At 34.4% G+C, this 27,421-nt stretch overlaps 1 pseudogene; it reads right to left on the bottom strand.

Annotated features, from left to right (window-relative positions):
• Positions 1-3,205: 3,205 nt before the first annotated feature.
• Positions 3,206-19,455, bottom strand: LOC139875738 (uncharacterized; annotated as a pseudogene).
• Positions 19,456-27,421: the final 7,966 nt, after the last annotated feature.

The following is a 27,421-nucleotide window of genomic DNA, read 5'->3' on the forward strand; positions in this document are numbered from 1 at the left end:
GAGTGTCCAAGCCTAATCCTAGGTATTCTTCATCAACAAACTACTTGCTCTATACCGAGAATGGTGAACCTGAGAGTTACTTTATGGCGAGAAAATCAAAAGAATCCATACAATGGAAGCTTGCCATGAAAGAAGAGATGGGGTCACTTGAAAAGAATAAAACTTGGTCACTAGTGAAATTACCTCATGATAAAAGGGCGTTGAAAAGCAAATGGGTGTATAGAATCGAGAATGAGTTGGATGGCAAGAAAAGGTACAAGGCTTGGTTGGTGTTCAAAGGCTTTCAAAAAAGGGAAGGAGATGATTACAACGAGATTTTTTCACCGGTAGTTAAAATGACTACTATTCGGTTGGTACTTGCTATAGTTGCATCCAAGGACTTACATCTTGAGCAACTAGATGTGAAGACCGCATTCTTACATGGAGATCTTCATGAAGAGATCTATATGAAGCAACCCGAGGGCTTTGAGGTAAAGGGTAAAGAGAAGTGGGTTTGTAAGCTAAAGAAAAGTTTGTATGGATTGAAGCAAGCACCTCGTCAATGGTACTTGAAGTTTGATGAGTTTATGAAGAAGATTAATTTCTTAAGATGTGAAGCCGATCATTGTTGCTACTTGAAGAAATTCAAGTCTTCTTATATCATCTTGTTATTGTATGTTGATGACATGTTGATTGCGGGTTCTAACATGTCTGAAATCAACAAGTTGAAGAAATTACTTTCCCATGAGTTCGAGATGAAAGACCTTGGTGGATCTAGGCAAATACTTGGGATGAGTATTGTGCGTGATCTTGTGAAAGGAACTCTATACTTGTGTCAAACTAAATACATTGAGAAAGTAGTAGAGAGGTTCAACATGGAGAATTCAAAGGCTCGTTCTATGCCTTTGGGAAGCTCAATAAGGTTATCGAAACGTCAATCACCTAAAACGGAAGAAGACAAAGCGGAGATGGAGAAGGTTCTGTATGCATCAGCCGTGGGTAGTGTTATGTATGCCATGGTTTGTACGAGACCGGATATTGCCCATATGCATCAGCCGTGGGTAGTGTTATGTATGCCATGGTTTGTACGAGACCGGATATTGCCCATGCGGTAGGGGTAGTAAGCCGTTATATGTCTAAACCGGGGAAAGAGCATTGGGAAGCGCTCAAATGGTTGCTTCGTTACTTGAAAGGTACTTCTAATATGGGATTGTGTTTTACTAAAAACAATGTCATACTTAGAGGTTATGCGGATGCTAATTTGGGTGGGTGTGATGATTCGGGGAAAAGCACTACGGGTTATGTTTTCACATTAGGGAAGACGGCAATTAGTTGGGTGTCTCGACTATAAAGAAGTGTTGCTTTATCTACAACGGAGGCCGAATACATGGCTATTGTGGAAGCTACTAAAGAGCTTGTGTGGTTGAAGGACTTCTTGAGTGAGTTGGGTAAAACACAAGACTTTTGCGTCTTGTATTGTGATAATCAAAGTGGGGTTAATCTTGGGAAGAATCCGGTGTTTCATAGTCGTACGAAACACATCAAGTTGAGGTATCATTTCATTCGACATCATATAAGATATGGTACTTTAATTTTGAAGAAAGTCCATGGTAAAGAGAATCCCGCGGATATGTTTACTAAGGTGGTGACGACGGACAAGTTGAGGTTTTGCATTGCCTCAACCGGTCTTCTCATGAATTGATGAGAGAAGATGACCTACTAGAGAGATAGAGAGATGATGGTTCAAGTCTAACAAGAAGTGTTGAAGACCTTATATCGAAAGTCTACTCATTCGACGTATGTGATGAGTGTGTGTGTCCCAAATGGCGTTTTGGCGGTATGTATGGTGGTTCGACTATCTTGGTTAGTTTGTTGATGTGTTGGGTTGACGAAGATTAGGTTTGTTTAAATACTCCTTCAAGTGGGAGATTGTTGGAGTGGTGAAGAAGATTGAAACAAAAAGAAGAATTTCCTGATTTCTGATTCTTGCGACCATAGGAGGATGACTCGCGGTCCCCAAGTTCCTTTCGCGACAGGATAAAAGTGAGCTATGGTCGCGAAAAGCTCATCAGAAGATTAGTTAGCTTGGAAGTCAAAAGTTGCGACCATAACTTTTCTATCGCGGTCGCGAAGTGAGTCCTGACGGGAGAAAATTCTAGAAACGAGTTTTTCTTGCTCGTTAAGTTGTTTCCTTGTATTGTTTTGCCTATATAAACACCCTAATGTAACCCATACATTGTATCACGAAAATTATCAATAAAATCTCTCTAGTTTGGTCTGTGGATTAAAGTAATCAATCCGTTGATTACATATAACCACGTTAAATCTTCGCGTTCTTGTTTTCTTTATTTTTGTCTTCGTTTATCTATTGTGGGTGGGTGATTTCTGCAAATCACTTTTATTGTTGGGTCCAATAATCCTAACAAACATTCATTTAGTTATTTCATTCAAAATGTGTCCTCCATTTCAACCACCTACACTGAACATTCGTTTAGCTATTTTGATCCTTCAAAATATCGTCCATTTGAAGTACCTGCGCAAAAAGTAGATATTGAATGCAAGTTTTCGGCCACAAAATTTTAATTGTAATTATCATTTTCATGTCATAATAATCACTTTCAAGGCACATATTGTAATCTGCCGTTATTTTTTTATACTGAAGTGAAATACCTATTACTTAAGCATAAGCCATATCCATATTAAAAATGTGGTCCTTTTACTGAAGCCACACGGGCACATCAAATAACATAATTTTAAGATTGAAGTATAATAGAGATGGAAGTGGGGTCAGAAAGCTTATAATTTGACTCAAATATGTTAACTACTTTCTCAAAATAACTAACATAGATGCATAACTAGAAATCGGTTCCAAGTCAACTGTATATCAAAACAACAAACATTAAAGATAGCTAACTTATCTGATGGCCGGTCATGCAATGTGATATATTCACAAGTGCACAGCCAATTTCATGATAATTAAATTAGATAATATCTCTCTTTCTTTTATGTCCACTTACCAGATCATCAAATAAAGTTCATTAGCAGCAGCATAGCAATTATCATACTTTGTGATGAAAGGAGATATACATCAGTTCATTTATTATGAATATATGATACTATTTCTTTATAACTAAAAGGTTGGACAAATGACTTGGCTACACCTTTAAATCACCAAAATCAGACAATAGCATTATGCTATAATTCAGATAACTTTCACTTTGCATCTTTATACCAAGTTACTCCTACTTTCAAGAAAGGTTTTCTTAACAAACAGCATTTGATTAAAGACGTCGTTGATGTCCATCCGATCTCTTGGCGACTCCATTGAGCAATTAATCCCAATTTGATAAATTGCAGTCAGACACTCTTGATGGACCTATACGTTTCACGATTATGTCTATTTCCTAGTTGTGCTGTTCTCAGCTGGATGAGATCAGTTATCTCCATAACTTGGTCAGGTAGAGCCATCTTCACAAAACCATGAAGACTTAAACCATCACTGAACATTTCATGAGTAGGGTGCTTTCCTGTAAATGTCTCTAGTGTGAGGATCCCAAAACTGTAGATATCTCCATATGTTGATGTTCGACTACCCAATCCATATTCTGCATTTAATAAACAAACCACACTTAAAGAGAAACATCTTTTGTTGGAATAAGAAATTGTGAACAATAAGTGTCATATATATTTATAACGGAAGGGTTTGAAGACAAATTACCAGGAGCAGCATAACCAATCGTGCCTTTTACACCAAGCGAATTTGTGTGGCTTGTAGAATCAGGTTCAGTATATTGGAAAAATTTTGCTAAGCCGAAATCACCAAGATGAGCAACCAAATCGACATCTAACAAAACGTTACTAGGTTTGATGTCACAATGAACCAACGGTGATCCACACTGGCAATGAATATAAACTAGCGCGCTAGCCACATCGATCACAACGTTCAGCCTCTGAATGAAGTTTAAAGATCTTGTTGAAATGTCCCGTTCTTATTGATTAAAAACGTTCCATATTAATTGATTTCGTTGCGAGGTTTTGACCTCTATATGAGACGTTTTTCAAAGACTGCATTCATTTTAAAACAAACCATAACCTTTATTTCATCAATAAAGGTTTAAAAAGCTTTACGTAGATTATCAAATAATGATAATCTAAAATATCTTGTTTACACACGACCATTACATAATGGTTTACAATACAAATATGTTACAACAAAATAAGTTTCTTGAATGCAGTTTTTACACAATATCATACAAGCATGGACTCCAAATCTCGTCCTTATTTAAGTATGCAACAGCGGAAGCTCTTAATAATCACCTGAGAATAAACATGCTTAAAACGTCAACAAAAATGTTGGTGAGTTATAGGTTTAACCTATATATATCAAATCATAATAATAGACCACAAAATTTCATATTTCAATACACATCCCATACATAGAGATAAAAATCATTCATATGGTGAACACCTGGTAACCGACATTAACAAGATGCATATATAAGAATATCCCCATCATTCCGGGACACCCTTCGAATATGATATAAATTTCGAAGTACTAAAGCATCCGGTACTTTGGATGGGGTTTGTTAGGCCCAATAGATCTATCTTTAGGATTCACGTCAATTAGGGTGTTTGTTCCCTAATTCTTAGATTACCAGACTTAATAAAAAGGGGCATATTCGATTTCGATAATTCAACCATAGAATGTAGTTTCACGTACTTGTGTCTATTTTGTAAATCATTTATAAAACCTGCATGTATTCTCATCCCAAAAATATTAGATTTTAAAAGTGGAACTATAACTCACTTTCACAGATTTTTACTTCGTCGGGAAGTAAGACTTGGCCACTGGTTGATTCACGAACCTATAACAATATATACATATATATCAAAGTATGTTCAAAATATATTTACAACACTTTTAATATATTTTGATGTTTTAAGTTTATTAAGTCAGCTGTCCTCGTTAGTAACCTACAACTAGTTGTCCACAGTTAGATGTACAGAAATAAATCAATAAATATTATCTTGAATCAATCCACGACCCAGTGTATACATATCTCAGTATTGATCACAACTCAAACTATATATATTTTGGAATCAACCTCAACCCTGTATAGCTAACTCCAACATTCACATATAGAGTGTCTATGGTTGTTCCGAAATATATATAGATGTGTCAACATGATAGGTCGAGACATTGTATACGTGTCTATGGTATCTCAAGATTACATAATATACAATACAAGTTGATTAAGTTATGGTTGGAATAGATTTGTTACCAATTTTCACGTAGCTAAAATGAGAAAAATTATCCAATCTTGTTTTACCCATAACTTCTTCATTTTAAATCCGTTTTGAGTGAATCAAATTGCTATGGTTTCATATTGAACTCTATTTTATGAATCTAAACAGAAAAAGTATAGATTTATAGTCGGAAAAATAAGTTACAAGTCATTTTTATAAAGGTAGTCATTTCAGTCGAAAGAACGACGTCTAGATGACCATTTTAGAAAACATACTTTCACTTTGAGTTTAACCATAATTTTTAGATATAGTTTCATGTTCATAATAAAAATTATTTTCTCAGAATAACAACTTTTAAATCAAAGTTTATCATAGTTTTTAATTAACTAACCCAAAATAGCCCGCGGTGTTACTACGACGGCGTAAATCCGGTTTTACGGTGTTTTTCATGTTTCCAGGTTTTAAATCATTAAGTTAGCATATCATATAGATATAGAACATGTGTTTAGTTGATTTTAAAAGTCAAGTTAGAAGGATTAACTTTTGTTTGCGAACAAGTTTAGAATTAACTAAACTATGTTCTAGTGATTACAAGTTTAAACCTTCGAATAAGATAGCTTTATATGTATGAATCGAATGATGTTATGAACATCATTACTACCTTAAGTTCCTTGGATAAACCTACTGGAAAAGAGAAAAATGGATCTAGCTTCAACGGATCCTTGGATGGCTCGAAGTTCTTGAAGCAGAATCATGACACGAAAACAAGTTCAAGTAAGATCATCACTTGAAATAAAATTGTTATAGTTATAGAAATTGAACCAAAGTTTGAATATGATTATTACCTTGTATTAGAATGATAACCTAATGTAAGAAACAAAGATTTCTTGAGGTTAGATGATCACCTTACAAGATTGGAAGTGAGCTAGCAAACTTGAAAGTATTCTTGATTTTATGTAACTAGAACTTGTAGAATATATGAAGAACACTTAGAACTTGAAGATAGAACTTGAGAGAGATCAATTAGATGAAGAAAATTGAAGAATGAAAGTGTTTGTAGGTGTTTTTGGTCGTTAGTTTATGGATTAGATATAAAGGATATGTGATTTTGTTTTCATGTAAATAAGTCATGAATGATTACTCATATTTTTGTAATTTTATGAGATATTTCATGCTAGTTGCTAAATGATGGTTCCCACATGTGTTAGGTGACTCACATAGGCTGCTAAGAGCTGATCATTGGAGTGTATATACCAATAGTACATACATCTAAAAGCTGTGTATTGTACGAGTACGAATACGGGTGCATATGAGTAGAATTGTTGATGAAACTGAACGAGGATGTAATTGTAAACATTTTTATTAAGTAGAAGTATTTTGATAAGTGTATTGAAGTCTTTCAAAAGTGTATAAATACATATTAAAACACTACATGTATATACATTTTAACTGAGTCGTTAAGTCATCGTTAGTCGTTACATGTAAGTGTTGTTTTGAAACCTTTAGGTTAACGATCTTGTTAAATGTTGTTAACCCAATGTTTATAATATCAAATGAGATTTTAAATTATTATATTATCATGATATTATCATGTATGAATATCTCTTAATATGATATATATACATTAAATGTCTTTACAACGATAATCGTTACATATATGTCTCGTTTAAAAATCATTAAGTTAGTAGTCTTGTTTTTACATATGTAGTTCATTATTAATATACTTAATGATATGTTTACTTATCATAGTATCATGTTAACTATATATATATCCATATATATGTCATCATATAGTTTTTACAAGTTTTAACGTTCGTGAATCACCGGTCAACTTAGGTGGTCAATTGTCTATATGAAACATATTTCAATTAATCAAGTCTTAACAAGTTTGATTGCTTAACATGTTGGAAACATTTAATCATGTAAATATCAATCTCAATTAATATATATAAACATGGAAAAGTTCGGGTCACTACAGTACCTACCCGCTAAATAAATTTCGTCCCGAAATTTTAAGCTGTTGAAGGTGTTGACGAATCTTCTGGAAATAGATGCGGGTATTTCTTCTTCATATGATCTTCACGCTCCCAGGTGAAGTCGGGTCCTCTACGAGCATTCCATCGAACCTTAACAATTGGTATCTTGTTTTGCTTAAGTCTTTTAACCTCACGATCCATTATTTCGACGAGTTCTTCGATGAATTGAAGTTTTTCGTTGATTTGGATTTCATCTAACGGAATAGTGAGATCTTCTTTAGCAAAACATTTCTTCAAATTCGAGACGTGGAAAGTGTTATGTATAGCCGCGAGTTGTCGAGGTAACTCAAGTCGGTAAGCTACTGGTCCGACACGATCAATAATCTTGAATGGTCCAATATACCTTGTATTTAATTTCCCCCGTTTACCAAATCGAACAACGCCTTTCCAAGGTGCAACTTTAAGCATGACCATCTCTCCAATTTCAAATTCTATATCTTTTCTTTTAATGTCAGCGTAGCTCTTTTGTCGACTTTGGGCGGTTTTCAACCGTTGTTGAATTTGGATGATCTTCTCGGTAGTTTCTTGTATAATCTCCAGACCCGTAATATGTCTATTCCCCACTTCACTCCAACAAATCGGAGACCTGCACTTTCTACCATAAAGTGCTTCAAACGGCGCCATCTCAATGCTTGAATGGTAGCTGTTGTTGTAGGAAAATTCTGCTAACGGTAGATGTCGATCCCAACTGTTTCCGAAATCAATAACACATGCTCGTAGCATGTCTTCAAGCGTTTGTATCGTCCTTTCGCTCTGCCCATCAGTTTGTGGATGATAGGCAGTACTCATGTCTAGACGAGTTCCTAATGCTTGCTGTAATGTCTGCCAGAATCTTGAAATAAATCTGCCATCCCTATCAGAGATAATAGAGATTGGTATTCCATGTCTGGAGACGACTTCCTTCAAATACAGTCGTGCTAACTTCTCCATCTTGTCATCTTCTCTTATTGGCAGGAAGTGTGCTGATTTGGTAAGACGATCAACTATTATCCAAATAGTATCAAAACCACTTGCAGTCCTTGGCAATTTAGTGATGAAATCCATGGTAATGTTTTCCCATTTCCATTCCGGGATTTCGGGTTGTTGAAGTAGACCTGATGGTTTCTGATGCTCAGCTTTGACCTTAGAACACGTCAAACATTCTCCTACGTATTTAGCAACATCGGCTTTTATACCCGGCCACCAAAAATGTTTCTTGAGATCCTTGTACATCTTCCCCGTTCCAGGATGTATTGAGTATCTGGTTTTATGAGCTTCTCTAAGTACCATTTCTCTCATATCTCCAAATTTTGGTACCCAAATCCTTTCAGCCCTATACCGGGTTCCGTCTTCCCGAATATTAAGATGCTTCTCCGATCCTTTGGGTATTTCATCCTTTAAATTTTCCTCTTTTAAAACTCCTTGTTGCGCCTCCTTTATTTAAGTAGTAAGGTTATTATGAATCATTATATTCATATATTTTACTCGAATCGGTTCTCTGTCCTTCCTGCTCAAGGCATCGGCTACCACATTTGCCTTCCCCGGGTGGTAACGAATCTCAAAGTCGTAATCATTCAATAATTCAATCCACCTACGCTGCCTCATATTCAGTTGTTTCTGATTAAATATGTGTTGAAGACTTTTGTGGTCGGTATATATAATACTTTTGACCCCATATAAGTAGTGCCTCCAAGTCTTTAATGCAAAAACAACCGCGCCTAATTCCAAATCATGCATCGTATAATTTTGTTCGTGAATCTTCAATTGTCTAGACGCATAAGCAATCACCTTCGTTCGTTACATTAATACACAACCGAGACCTTGCTTTGATGCGTCACAATAAATAACAAAATCATCATTCCCTTCAGGCAATGACAATATAGGTGCCGTAGTTAGCTTTTTCTTCAATAACTGAAACGCTTTCTCTTGTTCATCATACCATTCAAATTTCTTCCCTTTATGCGTTAATGCAGTCAAGGGTTTTTCTATTTTGGAAAAGTCTTGGATGAACCTTCTGTAGTAACCAGCTAGTCCTAAAAACCGGCGTATGTGTTTCGGAGTTTTCGGGGTTTCCCACTTTTTAACAGTTTCTTTCTTTGCCGGATCCACCTTAATACCTTCTTTGTTCACTATGTGACCGAGGAATTGAACTTCTTCCAACCAAAATGCACACTTTGAAAACTTAGCGTACAATTCTTCCTTCCTCAATACTTCTAACACCTTTCTTAAATGTTCACCATGTTCTTGGTCATTCTTTGAGTAAATAAGTATGTCATCAATAAAAACAATGACAAACTTGTCAAGGTATGGTCCACACACTCGGTTCATAAGGTCCATGAACACAGCTGGTGCATTAGTTAAACCAAACGGCATGACCATAAACTCGTAATGATCGTAACGTGTTCTGAAAGCAGTCTTTAGAATGCATCTTCTTTCACCCGCATTTGATGATACCCGGAACGTAAGTCAATCTTTGAATAAACAGACGAGCCTTGTAGTTGATCAAATAAGTCATCGATTCTCGGTAGTGGGTAGCGGTTCTTGATGGTAAGTTTGTTCAACTCTCGGTAGTCAATACACAACCTGAATGTACCATCTTTCTTCTTGACAAACAAAACAGGAGCTCCCCACGGTGATGTGCTTGGTCGAATGAAACCACACTCTAAAAGTTCTTGTAATTGGCTTTGCAGTTCTTTCATCTCGCTGGGTGCGAGTCTGTAAGGAGCACGAGCTATTGGTGTAGCTCCTGGTACAAGATCTATTTGAAATTCAACGGATCGATGTGGGGGTAATCCCGGTAATTCTTTCGGAAATACATCGGAAAATTCTTTTGCAATGGGAACATCATTGATGCTCTTTTCTTCAGTTTGTACTTTCTCGACGTGTGCTAGAACAACATAGCAACCTTTTCTTAATAGTTTTTGTGCCTTCAAATTACTAATAAGATGTAGCTTCGTGTTGCCTTTTTCTCCGTACACCATTAAGGGTTTTCCTTTTTCTCGTATAATGCGAATTTCATTTTTGTAATAAACGATCTTTGCTTTCACTTCTTTCAACCAGTCCATACTGATTATCACATAAAAACTCCCTAACTCTACTGGTATCAAATCAATCTTAAATGTTTCGCTAACCAGTTTAATTTCTCGATTCTGACATATATTATCTGCTGAAATTAATTTACCATTTGCTAATTCGAGTAAAAATTTACTATCCAAAGGCGTCAATGGACAACTTAATTTAGCACAAAAATCTCTACTCATATAGCTTCTATCCGCACCCGAATTAAATAAAACGTAAGCAGATTTATTATCAATAAGAAACGTACCCGTAACAAGCTCCGGGTCTTCTTGTGCCTCTGCCGCATTAATATTGAAAACTCTTCCGCGGCCTTGTCCATTCGTGTTCTCCTGGTTCGGGCAATTTCTAATAATGTGGCCCGGTTTTCCACATTTATAACAAACTACATTGGCATAACTTGCTCCGACACTACTTGCTCCGCCATTACTCGTTCTGACACCATTTGTTCCTTTCATTCTATTAACCCCTGGTCCGAAGACCTCACACTTCGTCGCGCTATGACCATTTCTTTTACACTTGTTGCAAAATTTGGTGCAGAACCCCGAGTGATACTTTTCACACCTTTGGCATAGCTGCTTCTGATTGTTGTTGTTGTTGTGGTTATTATTGTTGTTGGGATGATTGTTGTAGTTGCTGTTGTTGTTGTTGTTGTTGTTGTTGGGCCGTTTGTTGCAGTTGCGATTGATGTTGCGATTATTGTTGTAATTACTGTTGTTGTTGTATTGGTGATTCTTATCACCGTTTTCCTCCCACTTTCTTTTGACTTGCTTCACATTGGCCTCTTCAACAGTCTGTTCTTTAATTCTTTCTTCAAACTGGTTCACTAGTTTGTGAGCCATTCTACATGCCTGTTGTATGGAGGCGGGCTCGTGTGAACTTATATCTTCTTGGATTCTTTCCGGTAATCCTTTCACAAACGCGTCGATCTTCTCTTCCTCATCTTCGAATGCTCCCGGACACAATAGGCACAATTCTGTGAATCGTCTTTCGTACGTGGTAATATCAAATCCTTGGGTTCGTAACCCTCTAAGTTCTGTCTTGAGCTTATTGACCTCGGTTCTGGGACGGTACTTCTCGTTCATCAAGTGCTTGAATGCTGACCACGGTAGTGCGTACGCATCGTCTTGTCCCACTTGCTCTAGATAGGTATTCCACCATGTTAATGCAGAACCTGTGAAGGTATGCGTAGAGTACTTCACTTTGTCCTCTTCAGTACACTTACTTATGGCAAACACCGATTCGACCTTCTTGGTCCACCGTTTCAATCCGATCGGTCCTTCGGTTCCATCAAATTCCAAAGGTTTGCAGGCAGTGAATTCTTTGTAGGTGCATCCTACACGATTTCCTGTACTGCTAGATCCAAGGTTATTGTTGGTATGTAGCACAGCCTGTACTGCGGCTATGTTGGAAGCTAGAAAAGTACGGAATTCCTCTTCATTCATATTCACGGTGTGTCGAGTAGTCGGTGCCATTTCCTTCAAATCCTTGGCAAATGGAACAAGTTAATCATACAGAATATTAAGAGTAGTTAATAGTATTTCGTAGCATAATATGAACTCATTTATAAAAGCTTTTTCTTCATATTAGCGTTTTATAAGTTTAAATTCGGGTAGTACCTACCCGTTAAGTTCATACTTAGTAGCTAATATACAATTCAACTACTACAATACTATATGAAAAACTGATTATAATAATATTTCGCGTTCAAACTTTTACACAATATTTTACAAACTTACAATACCGCTTATTTTACATATAGCATGAAATATAGCACACAATAAATTTGATACAAGATGGTTGTGAAGATAATTCTAGTTAGTACACAAGTCGTTCAGCAAAGGTAATAAAGACACGTAATTCATACGTCCAGAAACAAGTCATGCATTCTGGTTTTACTAGGATTACTTCCCATCCTTGGTCTTGTGGAACATAACCGTTATGGCCGTTGATAAGACAACGTGTTGTAACGTCGTCAAAGGGACGAGGGTTACGTAATGTCCAACAGTCTCGTAACAATCTAAAAACCTCATTTCTTACCCCAATTACCGACTCCGTCACTTGTGGGAACGTTTTGTTTAATAGTTGTAGCCCGATGTTCTTGTTCTCACTTTGGTGAGAAGCGAACATTACTAATCCGTAAGCATAACATGCTTCTTTATGTTGCATGTTAGCCGCTTTTTCTAAATCACGAAGTCCAATATTCGGATATATTGAGTCAAAATAATTTCTTAACCCATTGCGTAAAATAGCATTTGGGTTCCCCGCAATATATGCGTCAAAGTAAACACATCGTAACTTATGGATTTCCCAATGTGATATCCCCCATCTTTCGAACGAAAGCCTTTTATAAACCAAGGCATTCTTGGAACGTTCTTCGAATGTCTTACAAACTGATCTCGCCTTAAATAGTTGTGCCGAAGAATTCTGACCGACTCTTGACAAGATTTCATCAATCATGTCTCCGGGTAGGTCTCTTAAAATATTGGGTTGTCTATCCATTTTGCGTTTTTATACTGTAAAATAGACAAGAGTTAGATTCATAAAAAAAATACTTATTAATACAAGCAATTTTTACATATATCATAAAGCATAAGCACACTATATTACATATATTACACCACACGAATACAACTATCTTATTCCGACTCGCTTGTTTCTTCTTCTTCGGTTTTGGTTCGTTTTGCCAAGATTTTAGGGATATATGATGTTCCCCTAATACGAGCCGTCGTTTTCCACATTGGTTTAGAAAAACCTGGTGGTTTAGAGGTTCCCGGGTTATTGTTACAACTTAAGGACTTCGGGGGTTGACGATACATATAAAGTTCATCGGGGTTGGAATTAGATTTCTCTATTTTTATGCCCTTTCCCTTATTATTTTCTTTTGCCTTTTTAAATTCAGTTGGGGTAATTTCTATAACATCATCGGAATTCTCGTCGGAATCCGATTCATCGGAGAATTGGTAATCCTCCCAATATTTTGCTTCCTTGGCGGAAACACCATTGACCATAATTAACCTTGGTCGATTGGTTGAGGATTTTCTTTTACTTAACCGTTTTATTATTTCCCCCACCGGTTCTATTTCTTCATCCGGTTCCGATTCTTCTTCCGGTTCCGACTCTTCTTCCGGTTCCTCTTCGGGAACTTGTGAATCAGTCCACGAATCATTCCAATTTACATTTGACTCTTCATTATTATTAGGTGAGTCAATGGGACTTGTTCTAGAGGTAGACATCTATCACATAATATCAAACGCGTTAAAAGATTAATATATCACATAATATTCACATGTTAAAAATATATAGTTTCCAACAAAATTTGTTAAGCAATCATTTTTCAAGTAAACACGGTCGAAGTCCAGACTCACTAATGCATCCTAACAAACTCGATAAGACACACTAATGCAAAATTCTGGTTCTCTAAGACCAACGCTCGGATACCAACTGAAATGTCCCGTTCTTATTGATTAAAAACGTTCCATATTAATTGATTTCGTTGCGAGGTTTTGACCTCTATATGAGACGTTTTTCAAAGACTGCATTCATTTTAAAACAAACCATAACCTTTATTTCATCAATAAAGGTTTAAAAAGCTTTACGTAGATTATCAAATAATGATAATCTAAAATATCTTGTTTACACACGACCATTACATAATGGTTTACAATACAAATATGTTACAACAAAATAAGTTTCTTGAATGCAGTTTTTACACAATATCATACAAGCATGGACTCCAAATCTCGTCCTTATTTAAGTATGCAACAGCGGAAGCTCTTAATAATCACCTGAGAATAAACATGCTTAAAACGTCAACAAAAATGTTGGTGAGTTATAGGTTTAACCTATATATATCAAATCATAATAATAGACCACAAGATTTCATATTTCAATACACATCCCATACATAGAGATAAAAATCATTCATATGGTGAACACCTGGTAACCGACATTAACAAGATGCATATATAAGAATATCCCCATCATTCCGGGACACCCTTCGGATATGATATAAATTTTGAAGTACTAAAGCATCCGGTACTTTGGATGGGGTTTGTTAGGCCCAATAGACCTATCTTTAGGATTCGCGTCAATTAGGGTGTCTGTTCCCTAATTCTTAGATTACCAGACTTAATAAAAAGGGGCATATTCGATTTCGATAATTCAACCATAGAATGTAGTTTCACGTACTTGTGTCTATTTTGTAAATCATTTATAAAACCTGCATGTATTCTCATCCCAAAAATATTAGATTTTAAAAGTGGGACTATAACTCACTTTCACATATTTTTACTTCGTCGGGAAGTAAGACTTGGCCACTGGTTGATTCACGAACCTATAACAATATATACATATATATCAAAGTATGTTCAAAATATATTTACAACACTTTTAATATATTTTGATGTTTTAAGTTTATTAAGTCAGATGTCCTCGTTAGTAACCTACAACTAGTTGTCCACAGTTAGATGTACAGAAATAAATCGATAAATATTATCTTGAATCAATCCACGACCCAGTGTATACGTATCTCAGTATTGATCACAACTCAAACTATATATATTTTGGAATCAACCTCAACCCTGTATAGCTAACTCCAACATTCACATATAGAGTGTCTATGGTTGTTCCGAAATATATATAGATTTGTCGACATGATAGGTCGAAACATTGTATACGTGTCTATGGTATCTCAAGATTACATAATATACAATACAAGTTGATTAAGTTATGGTTGGAATAGATTTGTTACCAATTTTCACGTAGCTAAAATGAGAAAAATTATCCAATCTTGTTTTACCCATAACTTCTTCATTTTAAATCCGTTTTGAGTGAATCAAATTGCTATGGTTTCATATTGAACTCTATTTTATGAATCCAAACAGAAAAAGTATAGGTTTATAGTCAGAAAAATAAGTTACAAGTCGTTTTTGTAAAGGTAGTCATTTCAGTCGAAAGAACGACGTCTAGATGACCATTTTAGAAAACATACTTCCACTTTGAGTTTAACCATAATTTTTGGATATAGTTTCATGTTCATAATAAAAATCATTTTCTCAGAATAACAACTTTTAAATCAAAGTTTATCATAGTTTTTAATTAACTAACCCAAAACAGCCCGCGGTGTTACTACGACGGCGTAAATCCGGTTTTACGGTGTTTTTCGTGTTTCCAGGTTTTAAATCATTAAGTTAGCATATCATATAGATATAGAACATGTGTTTAGTTGATTTTAAAAGTCAAGTTAGAAGGATTAACTTTTGTTTGCGAACAAGTTTAGAATTAACTAAACTATGTTCTAGTGATTACAAGTTTAAACCTTCGAATAAGATAGCTTTATATGTATGAATCGAATGATGTTATGAACATCATTACTACCTTAAGTTCCTTGGATAAACCTACTGGAAAATATAAAAATGGATCTAGCTTCAACGGATCCTTGGATGGCTCGAAGTTCTTGAAGCAGAATTATGACACGAAAACAAGTTCAAGTAAGATCATCACTTGAAATAAAATTGTTATAGTTATAGAAATTGAACCAAAGTTTGAATATGATTATTACCTTGTATTAGAATGATAACCTACTGTAAGAAACAAAGATTTTTTGAGGTTGGATGATCACCTTACAAGATTGGAAGTGAGCTAGCAAACTTGAAAGTATTCTTGATTTTATGTAACTAGAACTTGTAGAATATATGAAGAACACTTAGAACTTGAAGATAGAACTTGAGAGAGATCAATTAGATGAAGAAAATTGAAGAATGAAAGTGTTTTTAGGTGTTTTTGGTCATTGGTGTATGGATTAGATATAAAGGATATGTAATTTTATTTTCATGTAAATAAGTCATGAATGATTACTCATATTTTTGTAATTTTATGAGATATTTCATGCTAGTTGCTAAATGATGGTTCCCACATGTGTTAGGTGACTCACATGGGCTGCTAAGAGCTGATAATTGGAGTGTATATACCAATAGTACATACATCTAAAAGCTGTGTATTGTACGAGTACGAATACGGGTGCATATGAGTAGAATTGTTGATGAAACTGAACGAGGATGTAATTGTAAGCATTTTTGTTAAGTAGAAGTATTTTGATAAGTGTATTGAAGTCTTTCAAAAGTGTATAAATACATATTAAAACACTACATGTATATACATTTTAACTGAGTCGTTAAGTCATCGTTAGTCGTTACATGTAAGTGTTGTTTTGAAACCTTTAGGTTAACGATCTTGTTAAATGTTGTTAACCCAATGTTTATAATATCAAATGAGATTTTAAATTATTATATTATCATGATATTATCATGTAAGAATATCTCTTAATATGATATATATACATTAAATGTCTTTACAACGATAATCGTTACATATATGTCTCGTTTAAAAATCATTAAGTTAGTAGTCTTGTTTTTACATATGTAGTTCATTGTTAATATACTTAATGATATGTTTACTTATCATAGTATCATGTTAACTATATATATATCCATATATATGTCATCATATAGTTTTTACAAGTTTTAACGTTCGTGAATCACCGGTCAACTTGGGTGGTCAATTGTCTATATGAAACATATTTCAATTAATCAAGTCTTAACAAGTTTGATTGCTTAACATGTTGGAAACATTTAATCATGTAAATATCAATCTCAATTAATATATATAAACATGGAAAAGTTCGGGTCACTACACTTGTTTCCTCCTCGATAACTTGATTAACAACCCGATTCTGATGCAACCAATCATCCAAACTGCCATTGACCATATAAGCGTAGATAAGAGCCTTGAAGTCATTTTCATTATAATCAACACCTGAACAAGAAGTTATGACTTTCACAAGATTTCTGTGTCAATCTTTCTTAAAGCTTCACATTCTGCTACGAACGTCTTATCAGCACCATGAACTGCAAGTTTTAGTACCTTAACAGCAACAGCTTCCGGTCCATTTTTCAGGTTCAAAATCGCCTTATAGACGAGACTGAACTTTCCATGACCGATCAAGTTTGCCGATGAAAATCCACCTGTTGCTTCATGTAAGACTCTATAAGAAATTCGTGGAAAGTTTTGATTGTCCGAATTAGTCCTCGAGGAAACCTTCTTACTACATCTTCGTTTACAAATCAAATAAAAGATTGTTGCCACCACTAGTACGAAGAACGCGCCAAGTATTGGAATCAAGATTATCATGGTACGAGAAATTTTTCTTTTCTTTGATGATTCTTGATCAATTGAACACTCTGGCAACTGAAATACTGAAAATCCGCCGCAAATTTAGCATTTCCGTTAATGGAAACTTTGCTTACATTTCTAAAAGCTCCTTTATCCGGCAACTTTCCCTCAAAACCATTGAAAGACAAGTTCAAAGTGTCAAAAAACACAAAATCTCCTAGGAACCCGGGGATAGTCCCGGTTAAGTTGTTTCTTGAAAGATCGAGAACTTCTAGCCCTCTCAACGAGCTAAACGTAGTGGGAATTTCACCTTCAAGGAGGTTCCCCGATATGGATAGTACAACCAAACTCGTACAAGCTCCAAGACTAGATGGAATAACCCCCGACAACATGTTATTCGTAATGTTAAGCCAAACCAAATTTCTCAACTTTTCTACTTCAAAAGGAAGAGGACCCACAAAATGGTTGTCAGAAAGGTCTAATGTTGTTAAGGAAGAAAGACCAAAAATTTCCTCAGGTATGAACCCACTGAGATTATTCGTATGAAGATTCAACAGCTGCAAGCCTTTACAATTTGATAAACTCGATGGTATCGGTCCCTCGAGATTATTATTATGTAAAGAGAGCAAGCTTAACTGGGTAAGATTTCCAAAAGACGACGGTATAGAGCCTGATAATAAGTTTCCAAAAAGAGCTACTGAACCGACGTTTACTAGATTCCGAATTGAATCCGGAATTGTACCACTTAATCGGTTTGAGGATAGAGACAATCTAGTTATCTTAACTATTTGTCCGATCTCATAAGGGATACTTCCAGATATCAAATTCCCTCCAACTATGAGATCCTTAAGTTGAGTGAAGTTAAACAACGATTTTGGCAAAACTCCTCCGAGATTATTATTACCGAAACCAAATCTACTTAGTTTAGTACAGTTAGCCAAAGAGGACACAAAGTTCAAGTCATCGAATTTCCCATTTCCAAGATGATTACTATTAACTGCAAACCACGTCAATCTTGTTAACTGATCAAAACATGGTACGCTTCCAGTAAACTCATTTTTGTCGATTGCTAACACTTCAAGATTCGAGGTATTAGTTAACGAAACTGGAATAAGACCAGTGAACTTATTTACTGGAACGTTTAAAGATACGAGTCCAGGAAATCTTTGTGCAATGTCTTGTGGCAAATTCCCACCTATTTGATTGTTGGGCAAATGTATTTCCTTCAAGGATGAAATATTGAAAAATGAAGGAGGTAAAACGCCCGAAAGATTATTACTTCCAAACTCAAAATACAACAAATTAGACAACTGGCCTAGAGTATCTGGAATACTTCCATGAAAATTATTATATAAACCAGATATAAATGTAAGGGATGTAAAATTTCCAATATACTTGGGTATTTCTCCTGTTAGATTATTCGAGCGGAGATTAATGTATTGAAGCCTACCCAATGATTCAAACTCATTAGGAAAAATGCCTACGAAATGGTTCCCAGCAAGATTAAGTGCTATAAGATTTAGACAATGAGATATATTCGAAGGAATTTCACCTGATAAAGAATTATTCGATATTCCTACCCCCTTAATCTCGATAACTTTCCAACTTCTTGTGGGACCTTGCCTATGAAACTATTGTTGTGTAGAAAAAGCGTTCTAAGAAACGACAGGTTACCAACTGCAGGTGATATTGTACCCGAAAACCCACCTGACGATAAATTGAGTTTGACAACTCGTCTGTGCCTTATACTACACATAACACCTGTCCAGTTACAGAAATGAGTTGAATCGTTCCATGTAGGCATGATTTGATATGGGTCTGATTTTATATGTGCTTTGACCGATAACAAGGCCAAATGATCGGTCTCATTTCCAGCGTCGACAGAAGAAATCGATAGGACAAAACAAACCAAAACGAAACTAGAAAAGTGGACATATTTATGACATGTTGAACACAGTTTATTCATTGATGCAATCCTCTTAAAGAATCTTGTTTTCGTATAATACAGAGTACAATGAAAGAAGATCTGTTTGGAGTGTAATAAAAGAAGTTTTATGGTGAGCAACACAAGAAACAGGTTTAGTAGATCGGTTGGGCAATCTTTTAATTTAGTGGATTGATAAGACTAAATGTTTAAATCTGGTATGAATGCTTACCATATGGTGTCAATCTATTCTATAATTTTTACAACCCAGAAAGTTTTGTATTCTCTTGTTTTATATAGAATATATTGATTGATGTATGTCTTCGAGGATTATGACAGTGCATATTCTTCAATGTTTTTGAAGTCTTCTAAAAGAAAGTTTAGGACATTAGTTTAACAGGTGGATGAAGAATTCAGGTGTGATGAAAATAACATATAACCAGCTAATTATAAATTATTGTTGACTTGTTTGACTTTGAAAATATAAGTGGGATTGATTTTTAATAAATATTAGTTGCCACTTTCAACAAACACTTGGTTCTAATTGCTAAAATCTAAATTAATTAATAATAAGATAAAATATATAATTAATCACACTATAACTATAAAATATTGCTAATCATGTTAAGCGTTGTTAACAATCAACCTTTGTTAATGTTAGAATAAAGAAGTAAAAGAAGAAATGCAAACCTGAATTATTAAAATCAGTAATTTTGTCTACATCATCTCGTAATTGTACAGGAGATCACATCGGTAAACAATCGCAGTAGATCACAACGAAGAACTAGCCTTCAAGCTCAACCGCTACATGCGTAAGATATAAGCAAATTAAAACTTACGCTTTTAGCTGTTGAAAATGTAGTACTTCATTGTCCCAAAATAATTGTCCTGTCTTGACTTTTCAAAGTCAATTTTTTTTCAATTTTGACTTCAAATATCTTTATTTGTGTTATATAATATTTGATGAAAGCTATGACAATAAGAAGTTGTTGGCTCCTTGATTCACTACACGGATTTTTAGATCATAAACAAAGCATCGATTGAACATTTATAAACAAAAGTAAGGAGATGGAAGAGTAAACAATGAATTAATGTATAAAACAACATTATTGAATAAACGTTATTACAATTACATGATTGATTTAAACAGAAACAGTGGTTGGCCAGGGGAGATCGAGCATGATCTACCCTATGCATTGGAATCGCCAATACCGCTCTTCCAAATTAGGGTTCTACGCTTGACCTCTATTAGGGTTCCACTCTTGACCCTAAAACACATGTGAAAATGATATATATAGACGACTTAGACTTAGGTGACCGTAATGGGCCTATCAGTATGAACGGCCTAACAGTCGGCCCAACAGTCACATATGCTCATGTAACTGATCAGTTTTACGCATGTAATACATCTAGGTGTACAATATAATAATACACATTATTTGCCCAGCGACGGCTATAAAAAATATGCATCAACAATTTTCCCCTTGGACGTTGCTGGCGAATTATTATAAACACCTCTTATAATCTTCAGTCAATCTATGCAATGGTACCATAATCTGATGAATCACAAGCTCCAAAAAGTTTTTCAAAATACGTGAAAAATCCAAACTTTGAATATCAAAGTCTTCCAGCATTTAAGTCGAAATGCTAATTGTCATCCTATAGTTTCTTCAAGCTTCACTCGTATGTGTTACCCATAGTACCTATGCAACAAGATTCCCCCTAAGACTGAGTTGATGTCCCTATTGACATCTCTGATGAAATCTTCAAACAAATCGGCTCTCTTAAAATCATAAACTGTAAAATCTTCCCCCTCACTGTTAGCTGTAATCTATTAAACATCGTAGCACTAACGTTCATCCTGACTTGCATCTTGTAAAGGCAAAAATATGTAGAGGAGTCTGGTCCACAATTAATAACTCAAATAAGTCTTTATTGCCATCAAACTCATCAAAGAAAGTCAAATAGGTACCTCATAATCGTGAAACATAAATCTCAGTATCTTCCACAAAGCGGAACTGGAACAAACATATTCCCTCCATGAAACGGTATATCGAGAAGTACGGAATAATAAACGTTGTTGGCCCATAAATAGTCGTATGCTCCCGACTATCCCACAATACTTCTCAAAAACAAGTGTTTTCGTAGTCACTTACTAAATAAGTCTAATGGACACAGGAGGTTGTCCACTAAATTTTATATATCAATACTTCAGTGAATAATATGATAGAAAAGTTTCGGAAAAGTTTCGTGTGAAAATAATGAATGATAAGTATTAAGGACCATAGGTGCAAAATTTACGAAAGTTGAGGATCAAAGATGTAAAACTTCGAAACTTTAGGGGGAAACTTGTAAATTTTTCAAAGTTCGAGGGTTGAAAATGAAACTTTCAAATAGTTGAGGGACCAAACTTGTAAATTTATAAAATTGTTTTAACATTTTTCACTGGTGGTCCCTCTAGTTAATGAGTGTTAACTATTTAATTTTGCAGAAGTTAACGGCTATTAAATTAAGATTGGGTGTATTTAAGGAAAAATAATACAATAATAAATTGTGGGTATTTGAATTAAGAAAAGGATGTGGGACCTGGTAGTAAAAGTCAAACGAGAATACATGAAACCTAGAAAAGGTACCATGCTATAAGGGGATACAAGGGAACCAAGAAAAAGCACATAGGTACCACCTAGTCAACCTTCTCGAAAATTACAGCAATGCCACCCGAATTTTGTCCTCCTTCTTAACAAAAACGCGTACTAAATATGTTTTTCAAGCTCAAAATTCGCGAAATTTGTACGTTAACTTTCCAGAAACGCGGTTTTAAATACACATTTAAGCTTTTTATACGCGTGAAGATGCTCAAAAATGCGTGGAATTCAGGTATGAACATACTGCGGCGAGCAGTGGTTCTGCGGTGGTCAGTGGAGGCGATGCTCAAAAACACCTCAAAACATGACCAAATGGCTCAAAGTTTGAAGGAAGCACCATTAGGACCCGGTAAACATCTACTCATTCTCAGATTTTGCAAACAAACACTCAAAATTTCATAATCGATCGATTTCGGATCTAAAAAATTCGAAACAAAAAATCTCCATAACTTTGTAAAAACTTCGAATTAGATTCTGAAACTTTGAAGAAACATTCACTAAATGATTTCTAACCTTTTTATTAAAACACTTTTTCTTAATTCGATTTAGATCTTCAAAACCTCAAAAAGTCAACAAAAGTCAACCTCGAGATCTAAAAACGAGTTTCAGCAAAATACATCTCTTACCTTCAATCGAATCGACACTAGGATGATCTCCAGCTCTGATACCAATTTGTTGGCTCCTTGATTCACTAACACGGATCTTTAGATCATAAACAAAGCATCGATTGAACATTTATGAACAAAAGTAATGAGATGAAAGAGTAAATAATAAATCAATGTATAAGACAACATTAATGAATAAACGTTACAATTACATGATTAATATAAACATAGAAATAGTGGTTGGCCAAGGGGGATCGAGTATGATCTCCCCTATGCACTGGAATCGCCAAAACGGCTCTTCCAAATTAGGGTTCTAAGCTTGACCTCAATTAGGGTTCTACTCTTGACCCTAAAACACATGTGAAACTGATATATATTGTAACACCCCCGTCAAAACACAATAACGGAATATTAACTCTTGGTCCCACAGTTAACGATCATGCTCTCTATATGAACCGTTTTCCGAAAAGTAATCGCATTTATTTCAAAAGCATTGTCATTAAATAAAATAATTCAAAAACTTTTAATGTAATGACAACATTAAGTAATTCATAAACATTATTTAAAAGAACACAGTTTCAAATGTGATTAATAGTTCTTGACATAAGAACCTGTAGTGACCCGGAAATTTCCGATCAAATTTAAACTTTAATCTTTATATGTATCCGACACGATAAGCAAAATCTGTAATGTTGAGTCTCGAAAAGTTTGAAAACTATATTCATGTAATCAATTACCCTTTGACCATGTCTGACGATTCACGAACAAAAATGTGTAAATAGAAATGTATGTGTATGTACATATGTGTATTTTTTTTTAAGCTAAGAAATATTGATAAAACATTTAAGAGCTTGGTGATACAAAAATAGATTATGAGATTATTATGTGACTTGAAAGCATTGAACGAATTAGTTGATATGAATATAAGCTACGAGATCTATTTTATGAACATAGAAATGCTATCCCAGTAGTTAGTAAATAATACTTTACTTGAACGTATTTGTTCGATGTAAGTTTATCAATGAGATTAAAAGATAATATCAAGTGATTGATTTATCAGGTACATTGAATTATAATTACGAGTCTTTGTTATGAGGTCCACTTGAATTAGAAAACCCTTACTTTTATCGGTATTCGGAATATTTGGAAAAGTGGTTACATGTAAGAACAAAAGTGTTATTATTGAGGATTAGACAGAAGTTGGTGGAGGATTGAATATCATAACACTTGATTGATCTATTTTTCAAACTTACGAAAACGATTTGCGATATAATAGAATCTGACTATTTGATTCATTAGATATTTTGAAAGTTTAAGGAAATTAATTTAGACGATGTCGCATATACGAAATTATATCAAATTAAGCTTGAAGTATAAACGTAATGTGTTAGAAGATTTTCTAATGAAATTAAAATAATTTTTGAACTATTATTAGCTTTGAAAAACTAAGTATTATATTATATACTTTTCCATTAAGTACGATGCGTACGAGTTTATATTTTTAAAAGAAAATACATAAAGTGATGGATTATAATTAATCATAGAACGTGTTGATTTTAAACTAATATTAATAGTTAGACTTTGTTAAATAACGAGTTTATGAATTATAAAGGTAAATGACCAAAATACTCAAAAGATTAAGTTACACTTTGTGTGGGTTAGTTTTTAATTAAATTAAGTCTAGTTATTAATAAAGGTACGTGTCACAAAATGTTTAATTTAAAATAAAATATTTTGATAAACAACGAGTCACTAATTTATAGAAGGAAATGACCACAACACTCAATTTTATAAGTTATATTTTTATAAAGGTAATTTATTGCTGAGTAAGTCTATTTTTTTGTAAAAGGTACACGTCACGTAACGTAAAAGGCTAGTTTTCTAAACATACGAAAGTGCGCCCGAAAAACCGAAAGTGGTACATGAGTCGTGAGACCATGACCGTGTCATTTTTGTAAAAATTATATTTTTACCATGAACGTAAATATAATATAATATTTAATTAATTCTAAAGATTAAATATAATTTATATTAAATAATATTAAAAAAAAAAAAAAACCTACGTATATGTTATGTGATACATATCAACTGTCGGCAAGTTTTGTTAGTGTGATATGAGCTGTAATTTAGAATCATGCGATAGCATGAATTATACTAGGAGACCCCATGCGTTGGGTAGGTGGCTAACTTCTTTAAATTGTTCGATTTCTGGTTTACGTTTTCATTTCATTCATTCTTTCTATCCTCTCTGCACTCTAATATATATATATATATATATATATATATATATATATATATATATATATATATATATATATATAATCATTATCATTATTATTATTAAGATTAATAATATTATTAATCTTATTATTATTATCAGTAGTATTAATATTAGCAGTAATATACATAAAATACTACGACGAGGTCATGAGCGGGTCATTTCAAGACAAGTTTTATGAGTAGGATAGGGCTAAGGAAATTATGGGTTATGGCTATGGAGGTGATGGGTATTGTTCATGGGTATGCCCTTGAGGTCAAATTGGTAGTTATGGTCTCCGTCGCGTCTACGTACCTTTCCTACAATATTGAACCTCAATATTGATACGTGAGCACTCATAACTTAACTTTTATTTACTAATAGTGTATCCCTGACTAGTGCTCGAGAAAATAGAATTATGCATATTTGTATTTTTGATATTGCCCTTAGATAGGTTATGTTGAATCCTGAATTAGTTACACCTACGGTTGAGATAAGGTATAAGATATGCATGTCCTTGGAAAGCTAGCGAAAAATTAAAAACTTTTCATTTAGATATCGAATGGATTCGATGAACGGTTAGAAAGTTATGAATTAAACAATTAATTTCGTAATTTAAAAATGCTGATAATAATTAGTGAACTAATTTTCTGGGTAATAAAAAGTGGTTATTTGGATTCTACTCGTCGAGTAGATGAATTTTCATATAAAGCACGTCTCGTTTCGTTGAACGGTTGTCAAGTTATGGATAAAAGAAGTTTTGTAAATTTTGATGAAACGTCGTTACGGAAACTGAAATTCTCGTTGATCTGCGTTGTTTCAGATTAAAACAAAATTATCACTGAATTCTTTGCTGTAAGATGTAACAAACGACTCTGGTCGTTTGTCAATTCGAGTCTCGACGATTTTTCTAAAAATCGTCAAAGTTGACTGTTTGGTCACATTTTAAAATTCTAAAAAGAGCTGAAACTTTTTTTATTAAAAATGTCAGTTTTGTATCAGTTGTCATGGTCGGCCTGATGTGTGTTTACTTTTGCCAAAAATCATGTTATATCTTTGTGGTAACGAGAATTTGAAGGCTTTGACCGTTTGTCAATCCGAGTTTCGAGGAATTTTCTAAAAATCTCCAAAGTAGGCTACTCGGTCACTTTTGTAAATTTATTAAAGCTGAAAAATTAACTTTGAAACACCGAAACCGCGTTGGCAACTACGAGTTGTCTAGGTTTAGTTTACTTCTGTAAAAATTTATGCTTAATCTTTTTGGTAATGTGTAACTTTTATCTTTGGCCGTTTATCAATCGAAGTTCCGATAATTTTTCTAAAAATCGCTGAAGTGGCCGTTTAGTCATGTTTGACCGAAAAATCATTTTTGTATAAGTTATTATATTTTTGCATGCGACCTCGTTTTTACTTTAACCTTTGACTTTTGCACATTAGTCTCGAGCATTGGGATTGTGGTACACTATGACTTGGCCTAGTTTATTAGACAAATATTGACAAATACATAAATATATATAATTACTATAGGTTCGTGAATCCGAGGCCAACCCTACACTTGTTCAATGATGTTATATGTATTTTTACTACAAAATACAGTATGGTGAGTTTCATTTGCCTTTTTACCCTTTATATTTTTGGGCTGAGAATACATGCGCAATTTTTATAAATGATTTACAAAATAGACACAAGTACGTGAAACTACATTCTATGGTTGAATTATCGAAATCGAATATGCCCCTTTTTATTAAGTCTGGTAATCTAAGAATTAGGGAACAGACACCCTAATTGACGCGAATCCTAAAGATAGATCTATTGGGCCCAACAAGCCCCATCCAAAGTACCGGATGCTTTAGTACTTCGAAATAGATATCATGTCCGAAGGAGGATCCCGGAATGATGGGGATATTCTTATATGCATATTGTTAATGTCGGTTACCAGGTGTTCACCATTTGAATGATTATTTTTGTCTCTATGCATGGGACGTATATTTATGAGAACTGGAAATGAAATTCTTGTGGTCTATTAAAATGATGGAAATAAATGATTATGATAAACTAATGAACTCACCAACCTTTTGGTTGACACTTGAAAGCATGGTTATTCTCAGGTTTGAAAGAGATCTTCCGCTGTGCATTAGCTCATTTTAAAGATATTACTTGGAGTCATTCATGACATATTTCAAAAGACGTTGCATTCGAGTTGTTGAAGTTCATTAAAGATTATTATTAAGTAAATGACAGATTAGGTCATTTATAGTTTGGATATTATGAAATGGTATGCATACATGTCAATTTTCGATGTAAAGAAAGATTGCCTTTTAAAAACGAATGCAATGTTTGTAAAATGTATCATATAGAGGTCAAATACCTCGCAATGTAATCAACTATTGTGAATCGTTTATAATGTATATGAACGGGTCCTATCAGTTGGTATCAGAGCGGTGGTCTTAGCGAACCAGGTCTGCATTAGTGTGTCTAACTGATAAGTCGTTAGGATACAT

The sequence above is a fragment of the Rutidosis leptorrhynchoides genome, chromosome 11, assembly GCF_046630445.1.
Source record: "Rutidosis leptorrhynchoides isolate AG116_Rl617_1_P2 chromosome 11, CSIRO_AGI_Rlap_v1, whole genome shotgun sequence".
Taxonomy (NCBI): domain Eukaryota; kingdom Viridiplantae; phylum Streptophyta; class Magnoliopsida; order Asterales; family Asteraceae; genus Rutidosis; species Rutidosis leptorrhynchoides.